At 39.1% G+C, this 12,351-nt stretch overlaps 1 long non-coding RNA gene across 1 annotated transcript; it reads right to left on the bottom strand.

Annotated features, from left to right (window-relative positions):
• Positions 1-2,309: 2,309 nt before the first annotated feature.
• Positions 2,310-5,540, bottom strand: LOC113016851 (uncharacterized). The gene is made up of 3 exons (XR_013901825.1): positions 5,416-5,540; positions 4,154-4,276; positions 2,310-2,891 (listed from the first exon to the last, which is right to left on the bottom strand). It is a non-coding gene; the product is annotated as an uncharacterized LOC113016851 (long non-coding RNA).
• Positions 5,541-12,351: the final 6,811 nt, after the last annotated feature.

Here is a 12,351-nt window from a genome sequence, read left to right as displayed (position 1 = left end):
AGAAGAGGAGGAGAAAGTGTTTGTGATTACTCTGGCTCTGTATGCTCTGTTCGCATGGCATGAAACAACTTGTTAAGTTAAAGTGGAGAAATACAAAGGTGAATGGAAGCCTTGAATTTGCATGAACAACATGAAACATATCAATACATGTGCATTGATTATAAATTAAGTCAAACTACAGCCACAATTACCTGGCAGGGATTTCCTTGCACAATCATTGCAGGGACTCATTGGTATCACAGCTGGGGCGATCCCAGCGCATGCTGGCTTTTACTTGACAATGTTAAAAATAATGAAATTCTACATGTGTAACATTTAACAAATCAAAACAATTGTTCCTACTATTATTTATGTAATTCCAAATAATCCCTGGAATTATCAAAGCAACAGGAAAATAAGTGGGCTATAGTTAATTGATACATTTTAAAGCTAAATCTATAAAACAACAGCGTGTGGATACGTACAGTTCTGTTACATCTTTGCTGAGAACTTGACAAACAACTTTGCTGCCTAGGGGAAGGTGACTCACTCACACATTCATAACCACACGGAGTGACCTTAGAGCACCTGCAATACAACTTAATCCAGTGTTAATCCCGATCTCCACACCTTCAGCACCTCTATCTCTTCTCTGTAGCCTTTAAGTTCTACAGCACAAAGCTAATCCTGGCCTTTTCACAGGCAGGAAATGAGATATGGTACAACGCCCCAAATGTCTTTAGGTGTGTTCAACAAGCTCTGTGCAGTGAACTCTACAGCCTGACTTTCCTGCTGAGGAGCCAAGAACTCCTCAGCTTCTGAGCAATATTTTAAAAATTCTACATTAAATTCTGTTGTAAGTCCAGATGCAAAAGTGGTTTATTTTTAATATCGCCAGATGCTTGGAATTAATACTGTATAGACTAAACTCCTAATGCTGCATACACTGCTTTAAATGTGCTTTTGGATTATTTTTATTTATATCATCCATATTTTTCCTTTGGAAAACAGTTTCACTGGCTTAACTGGCATTCAGTGCAGAATGAATGAATCACTGGCCAACTGAAGTAAAGAAAATAATGCACAGACCTGTAACCATACAGTCATCTTTCTGTTACACAGAGGATTACTATCATTCAGTGTGTCCAGAATCTTTATAGGAAATTAGAAACTGCTTTCAAATAATCTACCTACAATACAGGATTATTCACTGTAAAAAAATATTCCGTAGAAAAACGGAAAATGTCCTGGTAATTTTCTGCCAGTACATTTTCTGTTTTTTTACGGAAGTTTGACGGACTTTTCTGTAAACGATAAAACGGAAAATTCTGTAGATTTACAGTATGCTCTCTGTACTATTTACGGACATTTCCTTCAGCTATAAAACGGAAGATTCCGTTTATTCACAGTATATTTTCTGTATCATTAACTGATATTTTCCGTAAATAGAAAATTAGAAATTTCTGTTTATATTACTATTTCCAAGCACTTCTTTTCACTGTAACTCATTAAATATAGTTCTTTATATCCTTAAACGTACATTTCTATGCAATTACAACCTAGTACACCATGTACTCAAAAATTCATAAATTAAAACTTAAATTAATTTGTGCTTCGTACACAACAACATTGGTACAATTAATGTTAAATATTCTTTTATTCTCCTCAACTCTAAAACTATACTAAAATATAATGACAGCATCCATCTTGTCATAAAACTACTAAACAGCTGATACATGAACAAAATAACTCACAAGCTTTCAAATTTGAGCATTTTTATTTCCTTAAAATCAGGTTGCCCTCATGTAAATGTATTTATTTACATTCATTCAAGTGGCTACCAAGTGTTTTCTTCAAACAGGACACCTGACAAACAAAAAATGTCATATTTAACTATATGTTCACATTTAATAATATCCATAGTACCTTTTAGTTAGAATCACTGCCTTGTGGTAGTTTTGCCTCAGCCAAATGGTTAAGGTGTGGCTTACATCCATGTCTGTCCACTTATGATACAGTATACACATGTAGTCAGTTATAGCCAAACACCTTTGATTACTGAATTACATTCACTTCATTAATGAAGTGAATGTCATTCACATTTGTGTGAACATTTGTCTGAGAACAACTCTTTACCTTAAAATATAACATACTTGAGTCAAAATTTGTTGACTGTTTAAGTGGTGCCACATGAATAAAACTGAACAGATCTAAAGAAGATGTTCCTGAACTTTGGGTTTATTCGAACAGGACGGATGGATAACCACAGGACTTTTCACCATATGATAACTAAAACACAAAATAAATTAAGACAGATCACTGTCCCAAACTTAAAGATAAAAGTGTATTTACTGGACTTGTTTTGTCAGTGAGGAGCAAAGTACAATTAGAAGTGCTTGTTCTGATGAAAAGTTAAACTGTAAACAGCAGCGTAGTGAATAAGGATCTGTGTCATCCTCAGCAGTGACAACACTTAAACATCATAGTTCAAAATCCTTAATGCACACCTTTTTCTCCATGGTGTTCAAATGCTCTTAGCTGTTTAAGTAGAGGAAAAAGTCTGACATATTTCATGACCATTAAATGTTAGACAAGGCTCTGAAAACAAGGTTACGGTTACAAACAAAAACCTCTGCTTGTGCGCACAGACCCTAAATCACAACAAATAAGACAATAGTAAGGCAAATTACTACAAAGTCTTGTTACCACTCTTCATATACCAGTGTGACAAAGTCCTGAATCCAGCCTGCATGTTAGTCCATCAAGGTCCATCTGAGCTTTAAGTAAAATACACTCAGCTTTTCCTTGGATTTTCAGAGTTGCTCAGTTCATACAGGAACTGCAGCAGTCGGGATTAACGTGTCGCTGTGTTGCTCCTCCAAGTCAGCCATTGAGACTAGTCGCAATTTATTCTGAGAAAAAAAAGAGAAACAACAAGTCATTTTTAAAAAGTTTGTATTTTTATTTTATTTTTTACCTAGAACATAAACAACATAAACAAAAAAGGATTAGGGCTGTGCGATATGACGATTTATATCAGATGACAATATAAAAATGTGTATGTTTCATATTATACACTATTGTTTGTTATGTGGTGTTGCAAAATAAACTGTTTATGGCAATATATTTTTCATGATTTTGATGGTCACTGTAGTGGCTATATTAATTTCTTAAAGTTCTCTCTTTCTCTTATACTTAAAATAACCACACTATGGACGGACAAGTGACTGTTTTTACGTGTACTTTCATTACCAACAATGACAGTAAAACCATTGCGTGGCTCCGCCGTCCGCTTGTTTATTTTCCACATAAACCTTTCACAATAAAGCTCAAATGATGTACATTATTCCCAAACATCAAATTTCAGAATATGCATCAAACAAATGACCTCAAATAAAAACATGAAGTGACTATAAATGGCGCTTACAGTCACCACGCAGATGAAGGCACAGAGAATACCAGCATGACCAGCGAGGATGAGGCAGAACCAGCTAGCTCCATCAGAAGGACCAGACAAAAGAAATCGAGGACCTTATTGTTAAACGAGGGGCTACCTCTGTAGCATGGACATGGTTTGGTTATGAAAAGTCTGACACGCCCCAGAAAGCTATACTATGCAAATTATGCCACAAACTGGTCCCCACCACCACTCAAACACGACAAACCTCTTTAACCACCTACACAAGAATCACATGAAAGAGTATGGAGAGAGTTTACGAATGAAAAGCAAAAAAGAGCCGTCAGGTGCTCAAAATAATCCTTAGACTCAAAAGTTAGAACAGGCTTTTCCTCGCAGCACGCCGTGAAATAAATACTCAGAAAGAAAATGGCAGCCGTTTAAACTCATGTCTAAAAATGTATAGTTTCATGCATCGGTCAAAACACTCGACTCCAGGTACACGACGCCCAACTGAAAACACTTCACATAAGTCGAGTTGCCCGAGAATCACAGAATTTACAGAAAATGCACTATTTTGTGATATATATCGTTATCAGGAGAGAAATGTCTTATATTGGGATGTGAGATTTTGGTCATATCACACAGCCCTACAAAGGATTATAATTCACGTAGAGTTGCATACACATAACACCATTCTGTTGCAACAAAAGCAGTTTATAATTAAAGTAACATACATACCTTGAAAAACGAAATCAACCACAACATTAAACTCACCTTGTGTTTGTAGAGAAGGTGGTCAGGGTTTTTCTTCATTTCCTGAGACCAGCTGCTCTGGATTATTACCAGCTTGTATCTTCATCTTTTTTTTCACTTGGTGAAGTCTTTCATTGCTCTGCACTGGAAAACCAAAGTGTGTGATCAAAGGTGAAATAAGGGATATTTTTCCACTGCAGGACTTAGAGTCAAGTAGTGATAGCTGTTGAACCATTTCTCAAATAATCTGTAAGGATCTGGATTTTTAAGAAAGATACAAATATCTCTGCTTATATTTGGCTAAAAGCTTGATATAGACAAGGCATATAAAGCCCCTGCACACCAGCACTGCGCTTACATTATAGTTCAATCAAGAAATAGTTATTATTGATTTATTATTGAATTTTTTTTAGTAATAATTATTAGTATTTAATCATATTTGCACAGTGGGGTGACAAAAATATTCCACATACTATTAATGCTGCTCAACATTTCATAAATTACATTTTCAACAAATGCTGGAGTAAAAACACAGTTACAGGGAAAATGTGTCTGTCTATAAATATTAACTAAACATTTCTATGTGCTACAAAATAGACATGTGGTGAGGTGAAACTATACTTTCAATAATATTACCACTACAGTCTGTTAACCACCGAAATAATCTATGCTGGTCAGCTAGCTAAAAGTATTTACTTTAGCAGCCCAAATCAGAGTGCTGCTAAAGTATCATCAGCAAAAGCTAATGCTACATTAGCATTTGCTAGCGTCAGCCGGGAAGGTCTGAGGGTTAAACTAGGGTTAGTGTAACTTTGCCCGAAACCCTTTAAAGTGTACAGTAGAGCCAACTGTAAAACACGGGTATTGATACAGTACTTATGAGAGTCCTAGAATAATTTCTAGGACCATAAGTTCTCATTTTCCCCAGTTATCCACATCGCTGACTTTCGCTAATTAGCTAGTTAGCAGTCACAGCTGTGTAATACCCAGAGAGACACAGACAGCTAACTATAATATTTATGAAAACTGGTTCAGCCACTGAAGGGCAAAACTGGTGGTATCACAGTAAAAATTATTTTAACATTAACTAAAATAAAGCTTAAGTCATGTTAAACCTAAATAACAATTTTTTTTTTAAAAATGAGTCAGCAAAATATTCCTGACTTGTCTGGAGACAGCCGAAACCAGTTAACAAATAAATTAACAATTCTTTCTAAATAAAAACGCAGAGTCTTTTGAAAATTATTATTTTGATAAAAGGAAACATGAGTTTTAATACTTACCACAGAAATTTGAAGGCAGTTTCTCCAACTTCAGAGTCCAAAATCCAGATGAAGCCTGAAAGAAGCCTAATGGCTGCTCTTGCGCTTACTTTTCCCTCCTTTTTGGGTTCTTTTTCCCACAATGCATTGCAGTTGTTGAGAAATACAGAAAAATACCTGTAAATGACTAATACGGAAAATTCCTTCACGTTTATACAGTAGATAGTACTGTATTTTTACGGATTTTTTTTACAGTGTAGCTAACACCCACGTAGTATTAATCCACGAGCCATATCCATTTATAGTGTGCCACTAAAATAACAGAATAATTTAGAAAACATATGTTAAAAGAACAGATTCAGTTGCTTTGCCTGTTGAAAGAGCAAAGCTGGTTGCTCGAGTACAGAGCTTGCTCCTGCACTATATCATGTGTATCATCATACATCATTTTCTCTTTTTCAGACCTTGCTCTGTAAAGATAGAGGTGGTTGTGTTGGAAAGTCACAGCAGATCAGGAATTTCTAAAATTCTTAGACCAGCTTATGTGACACCAACAATCACATTCAAAGTCATTTAAATCATTTTTCCCCATTCTGATGCTCAGTTTGAACTTCCATAGGGGCAGACAGGTTGTTATGGCTACGTAGAAAGGGTCATAGCGACCTGATTGGATATTTGAATTTAACGAGCAGATGCACAGATGTACCTAACCAAGCAGAAACACGGTCTCATGGTAGATCCTCACAAATGTTGTGTCAAGTGTAATTAAATGATTCTTTTTTCAGGACATGAATTTTTTCCACTTGTTAACTAAATAATTACCACTAATTTTTACATCTTTTTTCTTTTGTGTGTGTGTGCCCATCCCTGAATGTGATTTTTCTGTGTACTGAATTGTGTCCATATTTATGATAATTCTCAGTCGACTTTTGGAGGTTGTTGTTGGTGGTGGAGAGATCAGTTTACCTCAAACACCAAAGACCCAGGTGATACATGGGACACATTTAAACACACATATTTATATTATTTTTGAATACATTAACAGGTAAAAATGTATTGCTTGGTTAAGGCAACGAGACTGCGGTGTCAGAATTAGTATATGAAATCTTCTGGGCTGGGCTCAAAATGTAATACAGCCGATTACCTTAACACTGGTACTGGACGAGTACTTCAGTATCAGTATTGGAACTGTAAAACATTGCAGTGCATCCTTAGTTCTGGTTTTGGACACATTGCAGCCAGTTCTCTTTGCTATTCTTGCTAAAGAACTGAATGTGCTTTCCTGCTGTCTCACCTACTATATCAAGGGGGAACAGAACTAAGAGTAGAAGCAACCATAGGTCTAACACAAGTGACAATGTTAGTAGTGTCAGTAACTAGCAGTAATAGCTATAGAATCAGCAACAAATGTGTCCCATTTTCCTGCTGTCTGTACCTGAATTACCTCACAGTAACAAAAAGAGAGCAAAACACCTTTCTTTCTTCCTCTTTCCCTTATTCCCATTTCCCAAGGTGACCCCTCTCTCCTCCCCTCCTATCCGCCTACTCCCTCTTTCCATCACACACTCTCCTAATACTCTGTCAGTCAGAAAAGAGCCTGCTGGAAACGCGAGTGAGAGGTGCTTGCGTATGTGCGGGCATTAGCTGGTGTTTGTGTGCGCACGCGGTTTGCATGAATATGAGGGGAAGGTGACGAGTTGGAGAGTTAGAAAGAGAAAAGAGGGAAAAGAGGCAGGGGTAAAACAGAACTGCGAAGGGATGACAAACGGAGGAAAAGGAGAAAGGAAAAAGGGAGGCTGGGGAAATGATTGCTCTAATCACAGGTTGCAGGTTGATGTGTTGTCAGGAGCTGCTGTTAACCTGTCAGTTAACCTGTGTGTGCATAGGTCTAGACGTAAACCTTTAAAATACTGGCTGCAGGAGGGAAGTCATGACATGTTTACACAGAAGACAAATAACTACCCCTTTCTCCTGCGCCTGTCTCAGTCAAATCAGTCAGAATCAATTCTGCGGTGATATGCGCGACTGTTGTACCTCTATAAACCATTAGGAAGGGATCCATTTCTATCATCACATCTTTTAATCTCTGGATTTTATAATTTTGCTCTGTGATTTGTTTTGTCCCTATCTGTGTTATTGGAGGTTTTACAGTGATTGCACAATGAGAATCTACCCTTGACTCTGCTTTTCAAATACAGATGGTTTGGAATCTACACAAGGGCTTATTTAGGCGTTTGCACTGAAGGAGTTCATAAGCTCTACAAAATAAATAAATAATCAGTCATTTGTGTGTAATGTGTAGGCCAGGGGCTCTTAAGAAGCAATGATTTTCTTAGGGCATTGTCCTGTTGGAAAATGTACTGATGGCCCCAGAAAGCTCAAAGTAATGGGATGTTTTTTCACTACTGTTGCTGTGGCAACCGTCCTGATTCCCCTCATTTCTGAAGTCGACTAATCCAAACATTAAGATTTCTAATCTTTAACATTTTTAAACTTTGATTAATTTCATTCTGTGATAGTGAATCAAAGAGCTGCCAGTCACTTCCTGTTTTTAAGTACATAAAGGATTTTCAGGATCTTGGCCAGTGTCTCTTTTAATTTACTTTCTCAGACCAAGAGCCTTACACCCATCCCAAACCTCCCTGGCCACCTGGGTCAGGTCCACCTACCTAGGTGACATTAACTTTAATGTCATGCCCATTGGCTACACTTCATAGAATGGTCTGTTTTCCACAACGGTTAGGGTTTTACCCTAAACGCTAAAAAAAAAAGACGAGAATTTGGTTTCACTAGATCTGCCTTCGTTCCAAATAAACCAGAACTGTAACTTAAAGCACTGATACTAAATCCCCATTGTTAATATTGTATCTGATGTTTTCCATTTCCCTCTTCTGTCAGAACCGATCTAAATTTCTGGGGCTACTTCAGTAAATTCCATCATTATTTGGGCTCAAAGTCCTAACAGCTGTCCGTGGCCATAGTTTGGTCACTAGATGTTTATAGCTGTGTCCCAGCTCTGAATGCCTCTGGATTTATGTGCCGCTTCATACGGCTTCTCTCTCCTTCTGCAGCATTTTTGTAACCTCGCTCACACTTTTGCTGGCTCGTACCACTCTACCATACCCCCCCCCCCCCCCCCCCCCCCCCCACACACACACACAGGCGCTCTTTATTTTATGTCTCTTTTTAGTATTCATGTGGTGCAGCATACGTCTTTTCACCTTCTGTATTTATGAAGTGTTCACTGGCCCCCTCGTGCTCTCACTAGTAAAGTGCTGTATGTGTCCTTTATGCTTGCCTGAAATGACACATCCTCAGCACACACAGATACACTGGTCAGGGTTAGATTGATGAATACAGCGGACTCTTTCTATAAGACCTTATGTGATGTGTGTGGTCATTATGCTGAAGGCTTCCCGCTGTCTCATTCACTGCCATTTTAATGATATTTAACCTGCCGGGCCTTTTGAAAGCGGGGCCTCGTTATAAAAATACCCAGTGTATTTCAGTGTCACACATTCATTTGCACTGACACGCAAAAAGCATGGATGCAAATGCACACCAGCAGAGTCATGATTTGGTGCACTTACTTTACCCTTGCCACTTTTATCATTAACTCAAGCCTCTGTGCACCACGGGTGAGGGCAGCTCACTCATTAATTTGTCTTTCTAACATTATTAGCAGTATTTCACCTCTACCATTATCTGCCCTGTAGATCTGCTATCCCCAGCTGTATTCATAATTAACCCCCCAGCTTCCATACTGATAACTGTTAAATATGATATGCTCCAGTTAAGCGAGACTTTTTTCACTTCAGCCCTTTTTGAACTAAGATTTGTTTTAATCTTTTAGAAGTGTAATCCTTAGAGAGGCGCAGATTAAAGATCAAGTTGTAAAGTTTAAACTCACCCCAGTAGTTTGACTGACATGTGTATGCCAGCCTTTCAAAGTTGTATAGTGAATGAGTAACAGATGTGTAAACGTAGAACTGGACTCCAGATAAAAACTGTCAGAAACAACGAGCACCTCAATAGAAACTCCGCCAAGGCAGCTCGCTCTCTGAGCATTATTTACTTGTAAGGGAGTATTACATGCTATACAGGGAGTGCAGAATTATTAGGCAAATGAGTATTTTGTCCACATCATCCTCTTCATGCATGTTGTCTTACTCCAAGCTGTATAGGCTGGAAAGCCTACTACCAATTAAGCATATTAGGTGATGTGCATCTCTGTAATAGAGATGGCACGATACCACTTTTTTATGTCCGATACCGATATCATAAATTTGGATATCTGCCGATACCGATATGAATCCGATATAGTGTTTTTTAATCAACAAAACTGTTTTTTAAATATCTTGCTGCATTTTGTATAAGTTCATACTCAAGTTTAAAACAACAACTACACTAAAGCTATTCTGTTATACCTGTATGCAAAAAAAAAAAAATTTCATAGTTCAGCAATACTGATCAATCTAATAAACTTTAACCTACACCATCCTCCCTATTCTGGTATTTTAAAGAGTACTTAGCGTAAATATTAAGCAACCTAACTAATAGGGTTCCAACTCCCAGCAACAACAAAAATAAATAAATAAATAATAGGGAACCACATCTCACGCTCCACCTCATGATGCTTAATCGACGTAATCAACCTTAATTTGATGCAGTGTGAAACAAAAAATGCACAGAAATCAATTATTTTTCAAGAAATATTAAATAGATTCAACATCTTTCTTCAACAAAATTGCAGACTGCACAGATGGTACCTTCCCAAAGGAAAAAGTACTATAGCTTACTAGGGTATATTAGACTTAATAGTTACTATATACAGTAATGGACTTCTATTCATTTTACATCAAATTAAAACTTTGGGTGTAAGATTTGGATAATTATTTATTAAAAGCTAGACATTTTAAATGAGAATAAGAAAGAAAAGTATGTCTTTGTGCCCCCTTTTCCCTGTTAATGCCCTATCGGCCCCCCTGGCTAAACTTTGCTAGATCCGCCCCTGCACAGTTACCAGCCATCAGCTACGTAGAAAAAGATCCTCGAGTAGAAAGTAATATTAAATAAATTCTAACAACAGCTGATCAAGCTTAAACGTGCTGCTGTTGTTCAACCGCTGGTTTCCTCTTTCTGGTGCAAAGTGGGCCAAAAGCAAACAAGAGAGACGGACTCACGACAGAAAAGCCGATCAGCTGATCATTAAGCAGTTTCATGATTGAAGTAGCAGCAAGAAGAGGCAGTCGCTTGTTAAGCTTAACGCAGGAATGCTTTACAAACATTCAGAGATGGACTTACACACTTGCTTTACTTCTCTCGGGATAACTTTGTCGGAGATGAAATGCCGGGTTGCTAGCGAAGCTCCACATGCTATCCAGACCACCGACAGGTCCCGCATGCCACAGCCGCTCTATCACGTGATGCATACTGCTCCGACGTGCTAACGTTCTGAGGTGAGTTACGGCGTGTTGCAAGTTTTGTGAGGTGCTTTCGTGATATTTAATGGATCGGATTACATTTTTTATTTTTCTCTGATATCCGATCCAGTAATTTAAATGGCCTGTATTTATATAGCGCTTTACTAGTCCCTAAGGACCCCAAAGCGCTTTACATATCCAGTCATCCACCCATTCACACACACACATTCACACACTAGTGATGGCAAGCCACATTGTAGCCACAGCCACCCTGGGGCGCACTGACAGAGGCGAGGCTGCCGAACACTGGCGCCACCGGGCCCTCTGACCACCACCAGTAGGCAACGGGTGAAGTGTCTTGCCCAAGGACACAACGACCGAGACTGCCCAACCCGGGGCTCGAACCGGCAACCTTCCGATTACAAGGCGAACGCCCAACTCTTGAGCCACGATCGGTCAGTATCGGACCGATACCGATACGTAATATCGGATCGGTCCATCTCTACTCTGTAATGAGAAGGGGTGTGGTCTAATGACATCAACACCCTATATCAGGTGTGCATAATTATTAGGCAACGTCCTTTCCTTTGGCAAAATGGGTCAAAAGAAGGACTTGACAGGCTCAGAAAAGTCAAAAATAGTGAGATATCTTGCAGAGGGATGCAGCAGTCTCAAAATTGCAAAGCTTATGAAGCGTGATCATCGAACAATCAAGCGTTTCATTCAAAATAGTCAACAGGGTTGCAAGAAGCGTGTGGAAAAACCAAGGCGCAAAATAACTGCCCATGAACTGAGAAAAGTCAAGCGTGCAGCTGCCAAGATGCCACTTGCCACCAGTTTGGCCACATTTCAGAGCTGCAACATCACTGGAGTGCCCAAAAGCACAAGGTGTGCAATACTCAGAGACATGGCCAAGGTAAGAAAGGCTGAAAGACGACCACCACTGAACAAGACACACAAGCTGAAACGTCAAGACTGGGCCAAGAAATATCTCAAGACTGGTTTTTCTAAGGTTTTATGGACTGATGAAATGAGAGTGAGTCTTGATGGGCCAGATGGATGGGCCCGTGGCTGGATTGGTAAAGGGCAGAGAGCTCCAGTCCGACTCAGACGCCAGCAAGGTGGAGGTGGAGTACTGGTTTGGGCTGGTATCATCAAAGATGAGCTTGTGGGGCCTTTTCGGGTTGAGGATGGAGTCAAGCTCAACTCCCAGTCCTACTGCCAGTTTCTGGAAGACACCTTCTTCAAGCAGTGGTACAGGAAGAAGTCTGCATCCTTCAAGAAAAACGTGATTTTCATGCAGGACAATGCTCCATCACATGCGTCCAAGTACTCCACAGCGTGGCTGGCAAGAAAGGGTATAAAAGAAGAAAAACTAATGACATGGCCACCTTGTTCACCTGATCTGAACCCCATTGAGAACCTGTGGTCCATCATCAAATGTGAGATTTACAAGGAGGGAAAACAGTACACCTCTCTGAACAGTGTCTGGGAGGCTATGGTTGCTGCTGCACGCAATGTTGATGGTGAACAG

This window comes from Astatotilapia calliptera, chromosome 2 (genome assembly GCF_964374335.1).
Source record: "Astatotilapia calliptera chromosome 2, fAstCal68.1, whole genome shotgun sequence".
Taxonomy (NCBI): domain Eukaryota; kingdom Metazoa; phylum Chordata; class Actinopteri; order Cichliformes; family Cichlidae; genus Astatotilapia; species Astatotilapia calliptera.
The sequence above is the reverse complement of the archived record's forward strand: the minus strand, read 5'-3'. Positions and strand labels throughout refer to the sequence as shown.